General features: G+C 39.1%; 1 non-coding gene across 1 annotated transcript; it reads left to right on the top strand.

The window, feature by feature from the left end:
• The first annotated feature begins 14,092 nt into the window (after positions 1 to 14,092).
• Positions 14,093 to 14,164, top strand: TRNAS-GGA. Its single transcript has one exon. It is a non-coding gene; the product is annotated as a tRNA-Ser (tRNA).
• Positions 14,165 to 14,893: the final 729 nt, after the last annotated feature.

The raw sequence follows: 14,893 nt of genomic DNA on the forward strand, positions 1-14,893 counted from the left end.
TTGTTCCATGTCCAGTTCTAACTGTTGCTTCCTGACCTGCATACAGATTTCTCAAGAGACAGGTGAGGCGGTCTGGTATTCCCACCTCTTTCAGAATTTTCCACAGTTTATTGTGATCCACACAGTCAAAGGCTTTGGCATAATCAATAAAGCAGAAATAGATGTTTTTCTGGAACTCTCTTGCTTTTTTGATGATCCAGCGGATATTGGCAATTTGATCTCTGGTTCCTCTGCCTTTTCTAAAACCAGCTTGAACATCTGGAAGTTCATCACTAAGTACCAACAAATATCCTCGATGTAAGGCTCTACTCCTGAAGGTTAAAAAGTAAGAGTTCTATTTTAATATCCTTTTAGCAAATTCTTTGTCAAACCTGAGTCTTTCTTTTTAAAAAGCAGCTATAGAGTTGCTGCTTCTCACATCAGAAACCAGCACTAATAATGGCTAACGCTCAGCACGTTTGCAGCCAGGCTTGAAAAGATCCAAGTGTGACTCATGTTCTTTCCCAGGCACTCACATATAAACCTTGGCTCTCTTAGGACTATTCCCAATAGACTCTGTGCCCATAATGCTAGAGCTTCCATATTTCTCTCAAGGAGACAGAGAGAGATGGAGAGACAGAGAGAGAGCGAGACAGAGAGAAAGAAAGAAGATAGAACACCAGATGTTTTGTGTCTTTTAGGCTCAAGAATCAAATGTACCTTTCACTGACTGTGTGTCATTTTGACTCAGTGCTGTGAGACTGGCTGAGTTCCAGGCACTATGATGTGGGACTCCTGTCCTGCCCTGGAATTTTGAAAAGGATCCCAGGTAAGGCTGATGAAACAGCTGTGCAAGCGTGGTGTGTTATCTGTAGCAAGTCCAAGTCTGGCATGTGTTTTAAAAACAGCAAGATCTGCAAGTAGGTTTGTGAAAAGGTAATATTTGAAAGTCAATGACATTTGAAAATACTTTAAAAAATGAGAAATGTGTAGTAAACATACGAATCCATTAAAAATGGGGGAGGGGATATTTATTAAAAAAAAATCTTTCTGTGAACAAAAAGTTTCTGAATATTTAGAGAGTCTCAGGTGAACATTAGAAAACAGATTTGCTACCTGATAATATCTAAAAAATATTCCAGATTTGAGGGTAAAAATTTGACTTTGAGATAAGGTGCCACAGAGCTGAGGGCCTCATTGAATTCCTGACTTTGGAGTTGACTACAAGTGATTGTTGGGCTTCTCTGGTGGCTAAGATGGTAAAGAATCTGTCTGCAATTTAGGAGACCCAAGTTTGATCCATGGGTTGGGAAGATCCCCTGGAGAAGGGAATCCTTGCTTGGGAAATTTCATGAATAGAGGAGCCTGGTGGGCTACAGTCAATGGGTTCACAAAAAGTCAGACATGACTGAAGCAGCTTAGCACACATATACAAATGATTGTTAAATTTCCTTGACTCAAAAGCAGGTCAGATCCCATTATGCTTTGCTCCATTTCTACTCAAGCCATGTGGATATGAGAAAAACATAGAATCGGCATCTTCTTTTTTTGAAGGTTCATTTATCTGTACACTGTTTAGTCTAGACATTATTATAAGGCAAATTTTATGCAAATTAAAAATAATACTTCAGCCATCTCCATCAACCAATCCATATTATTAATCACCTGCCATGAACATGCAAAGTGCATTTAGCACTATCATAATCTTTCTGACATCCTATCATTCTAATGGATTTCAAAGCACTTTGTAGAAACACTAATATAAAAAGTTGATATATTCACACGCATGTTTGTATATATACACACTTTTATACATGTATACATACGTATGTGCTTCTCAGGTGGAGCTAGTGGTAAAGAATCTGCCTGCCAATGCAGGAGATGAGAGTTCACTCCCTGAGTCGGGAAGATCCCCTGGAGGAGGAAATGGCAACCCTCTCCTGTATTCTTGCTTGGAAAATTCTATGGACAGAGGAGTCTGGTGGGCTACAGTCCATGGGGCTGCAAAGAGTCAGAGATGACTGAAGTGACTTAGCATGTACATATATACACACATATACATTTACATACATACCATTATTGCTTTTAAAATTAAATCATATTCAAAACTTCACACTCCACTTTTCCCAAATATGTAGCATCCATGGATCCATGAAATGGGCCATCCATATTTCCAGTAGTCATGTATGGATGTGAGAGTTGGACTGTGAAGAAGGCTGAGCACCGAAGAATTGATGCTTTTGAACTGTGGTGTTGGAGAAGACTCTTAAGAGTCCCTTGGACTGCAGGGAGATCCAACCAGTCCATCCTAAAGGAGACCAGTCCTGGGTATTCTTTGGAAGGAATGATGCTAAAGCCGAAACTCCAGTACTTTGGCCACCTCATGTGAAGAGTTGACTCATTGGAAAAGACTCTGATGCTGGGAGGGATTGAGGGCAGGAGGAGAAGGGGACGACCGAGGATGAGATGGCTGGATGGTATCACTGACTTGATGGACGCGAGTCTGAGTGAACTCCAGGAGTTGGTGATGGACAGGGAGGCCTGGCGTGCTGCAATTCATGGGGTCGCCAAGAGTCGGACACGACTGAGTGACTGAACTGACCTGAACTGACATCAGTTCACAATATTTCCATTGCTGTGTATTCTTCCACAGTCACTGTGTGACATGAGTATTGTGTTAGATGCCTTTTGCTTGATGACCTAGATTCTCTCTCCCCCTGTTTCTACTCTGCACTTTGGGAGGCAGACTCTTATGGCTTCCCATACTCTTGGTTGGTTCTGATTGAGGTAACAAATAGGCAGCCTTGGCAAGAGATGAAAGAAAAAAGGCTGAGGGCAGGGTATTTATTTCCTGGATTCCTCCGTCCAAGTTTGCCTCTGCCTGCCTGCGTCCCTCAGCTGAAGGCCATTTCTCCCAAAGAGGAGAACTTCTCCTCTACTGCACTTTCCTTCTGTGCTCTGGTCACAGACTCCTCACTGTGAGCCCAGGAAGATAATAGATCTATTCCTATTCAAACTTTGTTATTGAAATAGCTTTTCCCTTGTTGTCACTTTTCAGTAGATAAGTTGTGTCTGACTCATTGCAACTTCATGGTTTGTAACATGCCAGTTCCTCTGTCTTCCACTATCTCCAAGAGTTCACTCAAATTCACATCCACTGAGTTGGTGATGCTATCTAACCATCTCATCTTCTGCCGCCCCCTTCTTTTTCCTTCAGTCGTTCACAGAATCAGGGTATTTTCCAATGGGTCGGCATTTTGCATCAGGTGGCCAAGGTATTGGAACTTCAGCTTCAGCAAAAGTCCTTCCAATGAATATTCAGGCAAAGTGATGTCTCTCCTTTTTAATACACTGTCTAGGTTTGTCATAGCTTTCCTGCCAAGTAGTAAGTGTCTTTTAATTTCATAGCTACAATCACAGTCTGCAGTGATTTTGGAGCCCAAGAAAATAAAATATATGATGCTTTCATACTGATTATACTTTTAAAATATCCCTTTTGTGAATAAACTTCCTCAAATTTCCATGACTTATTGTTTTTCTTGGGACTCTGATAAAATTATTTAATCATTCCCTTGCTGATGAAAAATCACTTTATTTTCAGCATTTTTGCTGAAATAAACATCCTTCTACATATGTTTTATTAAATAATGGTGCTCTTATTTCTGTGAGGTATTTGCAAAAAGCAGCAATACTCACTCAAAGTTTAAGTGAATTTTTAATGATTCTAGATATTTCCAGATAACTTTCCAAAAGATTTGAAACAATTCACACTTGCAATAGCAGTTTATTTTATTGATTGATTTTTAACAAGCATTTTTAAATGCTTGCTATAAGCCAGACACTATGAAGGGCTTGGAAGTTGTGAAAGTGAAAGTCGCTCAGTTGTGTCCGACTCTTCGCAATCCCATGGACTATATAGTCCAGGAATTCTCCAGGAATACTGTATTGCATAGCCTTTCTCTTCTCCAGGGGATCTTCCCAACCCAGGGATCAAACCCGGGTCTCTTGCGTTGCAGGCAGATTCTTTACCATCTGAGCCACCAGGCTTAACAGTGTATGAGCTGTTACTCAAATAACACAGTGTATGAGCTTTCTCATTTCTGTATATGTGTACCATCATGGTGTGTTATTAATCTTTTACAATTTTTCCAGTCTAATGTGTGCAAAATGGTGTTGTATTGTTAAATTTGCACTTAGTTGGCTATTAATGAGGCTGAGTGCATATCTATCTATATATGGTCTAATTATTTTCTTCTTTAATGAATTGGCCATTTATATCTTTTGCCTTTCTACTGGATGTTTATATTAATGAGACAAATTAAGAGAATTTGAGTGAGTGGTTGAAATCAACAAAATTTAATAGACCATAAAATAGATTGCAATTCTCAAGTTACATAATTCTATAAACACAATGAGAAACTGGACCTTCCCCGGTGGCACAGCAAGAGCCACAGGAGATACAGGTTCCATCCCTGGTCAGGAAGATTCCCTGAAGAAAGGCCTGGCTACCCATTCCAGTGTTCTTGCCTGGAGAAACCCATGGACAGAGGAGCCTGGCAGGCTACAGTCCCTAGTATCACAAAGTGTTGGACATGATTTAACACACATGGTAAGAAATCAGATGATGTGCTAAGAATATGCTCTCCTTATGCCCAGCTGGTACTTATGCACTGGCATATGATCAGAAGAAATGCTTTACATCTTAGTGACAGAATGTGGGACATCTTATAGGTTGAGCAATTGTGAACATTTTCCTAATAAACCATTTATGAAGTGATAGGTGTCTAAAATGTGAGAATATGACTAGATAAAACTTGAAAAGATCTGGAAAAAAATTCAGTGAAAATCTTTACATTTACAGATCACAAAACTGAGTCTTCTAGAAACATAAATGAATAATGACATTCAAGTGGAAAGAATCTTAGATTAACAGAAAGTAGATGTTCACTGCATTGAGACTTTACTTCTCATCCTGAGAACTGCATTGAGACTTTACTTCTCATCCTGAGAACTGAGAATATGAGTTCTTCTTGGCTGAAAACATGGTTGGGAAGATCGAATGAGACCATGGGAGTTTGAGTGTTTTAAAATTCTAACCCAAAATAGAAAGGTAAGGCATTGATTGCTCTATGGTAAAACCAGGTCTAGAATTCAGTTGTTCTAGCTCATTCTCTTTGTCCAGCACTATGCTGCCTGATACGGGAGTTCTGTTCATAGTCATTTTATAGATCATGCTGAAGGAGTATGTCAAGGCTGAATATTGTCATCCTGCTTATTTAGCTTGTATGCAGAGTACATAATGTGAAATGCTGGGTTGGATGAAGCATCCATCCAACAAGCTGGACTCAAGATTGCCAGGAGAAATATCAATAATCTCAGATATGCAGATAACACCACCCTTATGGTAGAAAGCAAAGAAGAACTAAAGAGCCTCTTGATGAAAGTGAAAGAGGAGAGTGAAAAAGTTGGCTTAAAATGCAACATTCAAAAAATTAACATCATGGCATCCAGTCCCATAACTTCATGGCAAATAGAAAGGGAAACAATGGAAACAGTGATAGACTTTATTTTCTTGGGCTACAAAATCACTTCAGATGGTGACTGCAGCCATGAATTTAAAAGACACTTGCTCCGTGGAAGAACTGCTATGACCAATCTAGACAGCATATTAAAAAACAGAGACATTACTTTGCTGACAAAGGTCCATCTAGTCAAAGCTATGGTTTTTCCTATAATCAAGTATGGATGTGAGAGTTGGACCATAAAGAAAACTGAGCACTGAAGAATTGATGCTTTTGAACTGTGGTGTTGGAGAAGACTCTTGAGAGTTTCTTGGACAGCAAAGAGATCTAGGCCAGTCCATCCTAAAGGAAATCAGTCCTGAATATTCATTGGAAGGACTGATGCTGAAGCTGAAACTCCAATACTTTGGCCACCTAATGTGAAGAACTGACTCATTGGAAAAGACCCTGATGCTGGGAAAGATTGAAGGCAGGAAGAGAAGGGGACTACAGAGGAGGAGAGGGTTGGATGGTATCATCGACTCAATGGACATGAATTTAAGTAGGCTCTGGGAGTTCGTGAGGGACAGGAAAGCCTGGTGTGCTGCAGTCCTAGGGGTTGCAAAGAGTTGGACATCATTGAGCGATGACTGAACTAAACTGAGATCCTGGACAACTTGGACCCAGGCATGCCAAATACTTCTTCAGGTAGCCTACAGTTCCCATGAACCTAGAAGTCTTCCAATTTATAGATACCTAACTTTTCTTTTTTCTTTCCTCGGGGCTCAGCAACAGAGGTAATAGTGAAAGCAAGCATCTAATATTTTTAGCTAAAAGGTGCCAGATGGGAAATAACTCCCTTCAAGGGGAAAATTCAAGTCTGAATATTCACTCGCACTCTACACCAATTGTTTTTTTCCACCATCACCCTGCTACCTCACATAAAGCACTTAGATGACGACAGTGCAGAAGCTGCCACCCTGCTAAGAATAAGTCATGCTAAGCCAAAGTGGATAATAGCAACGCAAGGCCACATAATGAGATGCATCTGATGATAGCCTCACAAGCTGTTTCCATTAATAAGTGGCTTTTATTAATGAAAATTCAGGGAAAGGCAATTATTTTCAAACTCCTAAACTAAAAAGAAATCAGATTTTTGTTATATAGGTAGTCTGATCTGTGACTCTGATTCATTATTTTAAATCTATGATATGCATCTTTTTCTGCTGTAATTTCTAAAGACTGAAGTTTGTAAATTAAAAATCTGTACAGTTCAACTATACAGAGGAATGACCCTCTTTTGAAGATCAAAATGCACTTTAAAGTAAAATATAAAGAGCCTCTTGATGAGGGTGAAAGAAGACAGTGAAAAAGCTGGCTTGAAACCGAACATTAAAAAAAAACAACTAAGATCATGACATCTGCTCACATCACTTCATGGCAAATAGAAGATGAAAAAGTGCACGTGGTAACAGTCTTTATTTTCTTGGGCTCCAAAATCACTGTGGATGTGACTGCAGCCATGAAGTTAAAAGATGCTTGCACCTTGGAAGAACAGCTATGACAAATCTATACACTGTACTAAAAAGTATAGATATCTCTTTGCTGACAAAGGTGTATATAGTCAAAGTGATGGTTTTTCCAGCAGTCATGTACAGATGTGAGAGTTGGATCATAAAGAAGGCTGAGCATCAGCAAATTGGTACTTTCACATTATAGTGCTGGAGAAGACTCTTGAGTGTTCCTTGTACTTCAGGGGGATCAAACCAGTCAATCTTAAAGGATATCAGCTTTGAATATTCATTGGAAGGACTGATGCTGACGCTTAAGCTCCAATAGTTTGGCCACCTGATGCTTAAAGCCAGCTCATTGGAAAAAGACTGATGCTGAGAAAGACTGAAGGCAAAAGGAGAAGGGAGTGGTAGAAGATGAGCATCACCGACTCAAGGGACATAAATCTGAGCAAATTGTGGGAGATAGTGGAGGACAGAGGAGCCTGGCTTGCTACAGTCCCTGGGATCACAAAAGTCAGGCACAACTTAGTGACTCAACAACAACAACAAATTCTACTCTTAGTAAATGAAAGGTACTTCATTTACTAAGTAAAAAAAAAAAAAAAAAAAAAAACACAACTGTGTAAATGCTGGTTCCAGGTAAGATGGAGTAAGAAATTTTTACTCTATCTCTCATACTAAATGAAACTAAAATCTCTGAATACAATTCAGGCAGAAGCCCTTTAAGAGCTCTGAAAAATAATTAGTGAGTGGATTGGAAAAAGAAACCATAATTTGAAATACCATTGAACTAGGGGAGTTTCCCATTTAATTTTTCTTCCAGTGATTCCCAGGCGAGACTCAAAGGAAATCTGAGCCCTGTAACCACTCACTATGTTGAAGAAGACGCTTGACAGTGTTTCAGTCTTAGATTTATTCAGATTGGCTTAGTACATGAACCATACTGGAGAATGTCCCATGCTCACTTGAAAATAATGTTTCCTGAAAAGAATGTATTTTGCTGCTTTTAGATGAAATGCCCTATATGTAGACAGAAAGCGGGCAAGGGAAGGCCTCAGTCTCTGATCTGAGGAGTGAGAAAGAAAGCTCTAATGAGTCAAAGAGAGTGACGGAAAACACCTATATTTTTGTTCCATCCATTATCCTCTTTTGTAGCCCCAGGCATTTCTATGGCAGTGGGAGCAGCAATGGAATCAATATTTGATCAGACTCCAGAAACTCTATAATTATAAAGACGTGAACCCTTCTCTCTGTCTAGAGGAACTGTGTTCCTCAACGTGTGGAGAGGATGTCTATCGCTTTTTATTCTCTCTTTCCATTCTCTCATCCCTTAGTCTCAAAGGCAGTCGCAATTATTAACAGTATGCTACAGACTGGGGGAAATAAAACTCTGGCTTTCTAGCCAGAGGGCAGGGAAGTGGGGATCCTGTGGAGTGAAAACTCAGGGAAGTCGTAGAGAAGACTAATACCCACATCAAGTGGAGTTTTCCTAGGAATGTAATGTTTAGATATTAGTTAAGGATTAGAGATTAACAAGCAGATATAAAAAAGAAGCTTTCCATTTTTCATTATTGGGTATGATGTTGCCTGTAGGTTTACTATAGCTGGCTTTAATTATATTGCAGTATGTGCCTTCTATAGCCACTTTGTTGGGAGTTTATTTAAAATTATAAATGATGTTGAATTTCATCTAAAATGTTATCTGAATCTATTGAGATGTTGATATAATTTTTATTCTTCAATTTGATAATGTGCACTGTGCACATTAAGAGGATAGTGTTAGCTCTTCTTTAAATGTACTGTAGAATTTATATGTCAAGCTATCTGGTCTTGGATGTTTGTTTACAGGGAGGTTTTCTGATTTTGTTTGTATTGCTGATACAATTTTAGTAAATGTACCATCAAAGTGAGCACCAAACAATTTTAAACGGTGAAAATCGCAAAACCAAAGCAAAAAATGAAACTTGCATCACTCATTCTAAAATGCTGGAGACAGACCACGGTGTGTCTTCTTCAATAACTGAAATCTCCCCTATCTTCCTATACATTAAGATTCCTACAATACTAATTAAAGATTATGAAAACAAGTTCTCTAATTCTCTGTTAATATATCAATACATAAGAGTTAATGCTATCCATTATCGACAATTGCACTTGGTATGTGAACAGAATTATCCCTTCTATTTTTTTATTTTTAAAAAGAGAAATAGTGGAAATTCATATTCTTTCCTTCATATGGCTTCATGTTATAGGAAATTCTTTATCCAGAAATACCTCCTTTGCACATTATATTTATTAAAACTAAGATAAAAATTTATAGTAAGAAAGATCTGAGCTTTCTTTAACTTAACTTGATTTTTAAGAAAGCCAGATAAGAAGGAAAGATCAGAGAATATAATACATACCACATTTGGTGGTTTCTTAAAGAGAGCACAGTTTGAATATCAAATAAGAAATCTTCAGTGCTTTTAGAGATTTGAGTAAATCAACCAATACTTAAACTTGCATGTAGTACTGTAGTATTCTTTTTGATGTGCCAATTTGGCTAATCTCCAGTTATTTTTTCAAACACTATTTTAGGGGTTGCTGTGAAGATTTTTGTAGATGGGATTAAAATCTATAATCAACTGACTTTAAAAATAGAATTTATTTTAGATAGTTTGGGAGGACCTGATTCAATCAGCTGAAAGGGGTTTAAAGCAGAGCTGAGGCTTTCATCAGAAACTATGTTGACAAGGCCTTTATTCTGGGCCTGAGTGTTCCAGCCTGACCTTCCTGACAGCCTGCCATACAAGTTTCAGACGTGTGTAGCCAGTCCCCTAAACGGTGTCAGTCAGTTCCCTACAATAAATCTCTTAATTTATGTTTCCTTCATAAAAGGAAAGCATTCTGCTTCTCTCGTTTAATCAAGATTTATAGAGTTACCTGGATTTTAATTCTAAACAACATTAACAAATGAATTATGTTAAGATTACCGAATTGTGTTTCCTAACCTTCATGAAAATACTGTTATATCTTAAAAATTAATTAAACTCAGAGATTATGTTTCATTGCTAGAAAGTATCCTGTCAGTTTTGTGAATATTTATTGTAGCTACAGTCTGATTTTCCTGGGTCAATAACTGTTTGTAAGCATATGGGATCTTGTTTTCTTATGTATTACTTTTGATTCTTATATAGATCTGTGTATACCATTAATACAGAAGTGTAAAAATATAAACAAGAGGACTGACTTTATTGGCATCAAGTTCTTAAATGCATATGATAGAAATTTTTGTTTGAATAAAGCAATATAGAAAGTAGATATTCTGCTATCTTTTAAAAGCAAATTGTCACACTCCACCACAATCTCTAGAAACAGTGGCAGATTTTATTTTTTGGGACTCCAAAATCACTGCCCATGGTAACTGCAGCCATGAAATTAAAAGACACTTACTCCTTGGAAGAAAAGTTATGACCAAGCTAGACAGAGACATTAAAAAGCAGAGACATAACTTTGCCAACAAAGGTCTGCTAGTCAAGGCTATGGTTTTTCCAGTAGTCATGTATGAATATGAGAGTTGGACTACAAAGAAAACTGAGCTCTGAAGAATTGATGCTTTTGAACTGTGGTGTTGGAGAAGACTCCTGAGAGTCCCTTAGACTGCAAAGAGATCCAACCAATCCATCCTAAAGGAAACCAGTCCTGAATATACATTGACACGACTGATGCTGAAGCTGAAACTCCAATACTTTCTCCATCTGATGTGAAGAACTGACTGGAAAAGACCCTGATACTGGAAAATATTGAAGGCAGGAGAAGAAGGGGACAACAGAGGATGAGATGGTTAGATGGCATCACTGACTCAATGGACATGAGTTTGAGGTAAACTCCAGGAGTTGGTAAACTCCAGAACAGGGAGGCTTGGCGTGCTGCAGTCCCTGGGGTCACAAAGAGTCAGACACAGCTGAGCGATTGAACTGAACTGAACAACATCTCCAACTCCACCATATAGACAGAGACCTTTTGTTTATAAGATGCCCTCCAAGAAGAATTTGACCAAAAATATTTCAGTGGTCTCCTTGGAATTTTTTTTTTTCATTTTTGCTTATGAAACAGTCTTTTCATGACTCAGAGCCTATGGTGTTGGAAATGATAACATTTGGATGATCATTACTCATTCAAACCAGAGCTCTTTTCCAAGTATTTAACAATGATAATGGATCAATATGGGCTTCCCAAGTGGCACTAGTGGTAAAGATCCTGCCTACCAATATAGAAGACTCTACACATGGACATCACCAGATGATCAACACCGAAATCAGATTGATTATATTCTTTGCAGCCAAAGATGGAGAAGCGCTATACAGTCAACAAAAACAAGACCGGGAGCTGACTGTGGCTCAGATCATGAACTCCTTATTGTCAAATTCAGACTTAAATTGAAGAAAGTAGGGAAAACCACTAGACCATTCAGGTATGACCTCAATCAAATCCGTTATGATTATACAGTGGAAGTGAGAAATAGATTTAAGGGTCTAGATCTGATAGAGTTCCTGATGAACTATGGAATGAGGTTTGTGACATTGTTCAGGAGACAGGGATCAAGACCATCCCCATGGAAAAGAAATGCAAAAAAGCAAAATGGCTGTCTGGGGAGGCCTTACAAATAGCTGTGAAAAGAAGAGAGGCTAAAAGCAAAGGAGAAAAGGATAGATATAAGCATGTGAATGCAGAGTTCCAAAGAATAGCAAGAAGAGATAAGAAAGCCTTCTTCAGTGATCAATGCAAAGAAATACAGGAAAACAACAGAATGGGAAAGACTAGAGATCTCTTCAAGAGAATTAGAGACACCAGGGGAACATTTCATGCAAAGATGGGCTCGATAAAGGACAGAAATGGTCTGGACCTAACAGAAGCAGAAGATATTAAGAAGAGGTGGCAAGAATACACAGAAGAACTGTACAAAAAAGATCTTCATGACCCAGATAATCATGATGATGTGATCACTAATCTAGAGCCAGGAATCTTGGAATGTGAAGTCAAGTGGGCCTTAGAAAGCATCACTATGAACAAAGCTAGTGGAGGTGATGGAATTCCAGTTGAGCTATTTCAAATCCTGAAAGATGATGCTATGAAAGTGTTGCACTCAATATGCCAGCAAATTTGGAAAACTCAGCAGTGGCCAGAGGACTGGAAAAGGTCAGTTTTCATTCCAATCCCAAAGAAAGGCAATGCCAAACAATGCTCAAACTACCGCACAATTGCACTCATCTCACATGCTAGTAAAGTAATGCTCAAAATTATCCAAGCCAGGCTTCAGCAATACATGAACCGTGAACTCCCAGATGTTCAAGCTGGATTTAGAAAAGGCAGAGGAACCAGAGATCAAACTGCCAACATCTGCTGGATCATCAAAAAAGCAAGAGTTCCAGAAAAACATCTATTTCTGCTTTATTGACTATCCAAAGCCTTTGACTGTGTGGATCACAATAAACTGTGGAAATTCTGAAAGAGATGGGCATACCAGACCACCTAACCTGCCTCTTGAGAAACCAATATGCAGGTCAGGAAGTAACAGTTAGAACTGGACATGGAACAACAGACTGGTTCCAAATAGGAAAAGGAGGACGTCAAGGCTGTATATTGTCACCCTGCTTATTTAATTTATATGCAGAGTACATCATGAGAAACGCTGGGCTGGAAGAAGCACAAGCTGGAATCAAGATTGCTGGGAGAAATATCAATCACCTCAGATATATGCAGATGACACCACCCTTATGGCAGAAAGTGAAGAGGAGCTAAAAAGCCTCTTGATGAAAGTGAAAGAGGAGAGTGAAAAAGTTGGCTTAAAGCTCAACATTCAGAAAACGAAGATCATGGCATCTGGTCTCATCACTTCATGGGAAATAGATGGGGAAAGAGTGGAAAGAGTGTCAGACTTTATTTTTGGGGGCTCCAAAATCACTGCAGATGGTGACTGCAGCCATGAAATTAAGAGACACTTACTCCTTGGAAGAAAAGTTATGACCAACCTAGATAGTATATTCAAAAGCAGAGACATTAATTTGCCGACTAAGGTCCGTCTAGTCAAGGCTATGGTTTTTCCTGTGGTCATGTATGGATGTGAGAGTTGGACTGTGAAGAAGGCTGAGCGCCAAAGAATTGATGCTTTTGAACTGTGGTGTTGGAGAAGACTCTTGAGAGTCCCTTGGACTGCAAGGAGATCCAACCATTCCATTCTGAAGGAGATCAGCCCTGGGATTTCTTTGGAAGGAATGATGCTAAACCTGAAGCGCCAGTACCTTGACCACCTCATGTGAAGAGTTGACTCATTGGAAAAGACTCTGATGCAGGGAGGGATTGGGGGCAGGAGGAGAAAGGGACGACAGAGGATGAGATGGCTGGATGGCATCATGGACTCGATGGACGTGAGTCTGAGTGAACTCCGGGAGATGGTGATGGACAGGGAAGCCTGGTGTGCTGCGATTCATGGGGTTGCAAAGAGTCAGACACGACTAAGCGACTGAACTGAACTGAACTGAAGAGACATGAGTTCAATCCCTGGGTCAGGAAAAACCTCTGGAGGAGGGCATGGCAACCCACTCTATTATGCTGCCTGTAGAATTTCATGGAGGGTTACAGTTCACAGGGTCGGATATGACTGAAACAACTTAACACATACACACAAAATGGAGCAATTTAGTGTCTCACTACTATCATTCCAAGGTTGTTTCTATTTTTAAGATAGCCTCATTTTAAATGATTTTTTTTTAGTCCTTTAAGTTTGTTTGTTTGTTGTTCTTACTTTCCATCATAAATGCATTTTCAAACTCACATCAAGGTTAAACACCCTCTCAAAAGCACTTAAAAAATATATATATATATATTTGGAGCACGTGGTTCAGAAGGATAAACCCAATCTACCCTGATGAGGGGAAAATTACAGTAAATCTTTTGACTCACTGAGTTATTTTTTCCCCTTTTTTCAGTATTAGCCCTGGGTAAGATTTTATAATTAAAGCCCCAAATTTATCTTACCTTAACCCTTATGGGCCATATTTCTGATTGGGTGTAGTGGTGACATTTATTTGATCCGGATTTTGAGCTCTAGGGGCTTCCCTGGTGGCTCAGAGGTTAAAGCGTCTGCCGGGAATGCAGGAGACCCAGGTTCGATCCCTGGGTTGGGAAGATCCCCTGGAGAAGGAAATGGCACCCCACTCCAGTACTCTTGCCTGGAGAATCCCATGGAGGGAGGAGCCTGCTAGGCTACAGTCCATGGGATCACAAAGAGTTGGACACGACTGAGCGACTTCACTCACTCACTCTTGAGCTCTAGAATTTTCATTACAGAGCTAAAACAAACAAACAACAACAACAAAAAAAACAGCCTTGAGATCAATGCTAGAGGACAGTGGGTGGGTGGTATGAATAAATCATGTGGTGATGTATTAGTAAATGTACAGTACTGAATATGCAGATGTAATATTAAGATATTGTGGCTGGATTTCCAAATTCTGCTGCTGGAATATTATCAATACTGCTATAAGCTATTTTTCAAAATAAGAGCCATCATTTTACTAACATTAGTAATTGTATACTTCAGTTGTGTGCTTTGGGGCACTAGCTGATTCCCTGTAGGCCGAGAGGGATACTGTTACCTAAACTGGGAAGAGAAAATTTATTAATAGGATCATGGGTCTTTCACCTAACTCTGGTTCTTGAGGGATTTTAAGTATAGCCAGAAGCAGAATAGTCAAGTGAACAACTTAACAGATCCAGTGGGATAAACTTGATATTTCTATTAGGGACAACTGATTCCTGGGTGCACTTTTTTTTTCTTTGTTTATTGTCTTCAGTTTGCAGAAATAGGATAGCATTGAGGAGACCTATAATATACATTTTCCAAAGTATTCTAAG

The sequence above is a fragment of the Oryx dammah genome, unplaced genomic scaffold (genome assembly GCF_014754425.2).
Source record: "Oryx dammah isolate SB20612 unplaced genomic scaffold, SCBI_Odam_1.1 HiC_scaffold_27, whole genome shotgun sequence".
Classification (NCBI taxonomy): Eukaryota; Metazoa; Chordata; class Mammalia; order Artiodactyla; family Bovidae; genus Oryx; species Oryx dammah.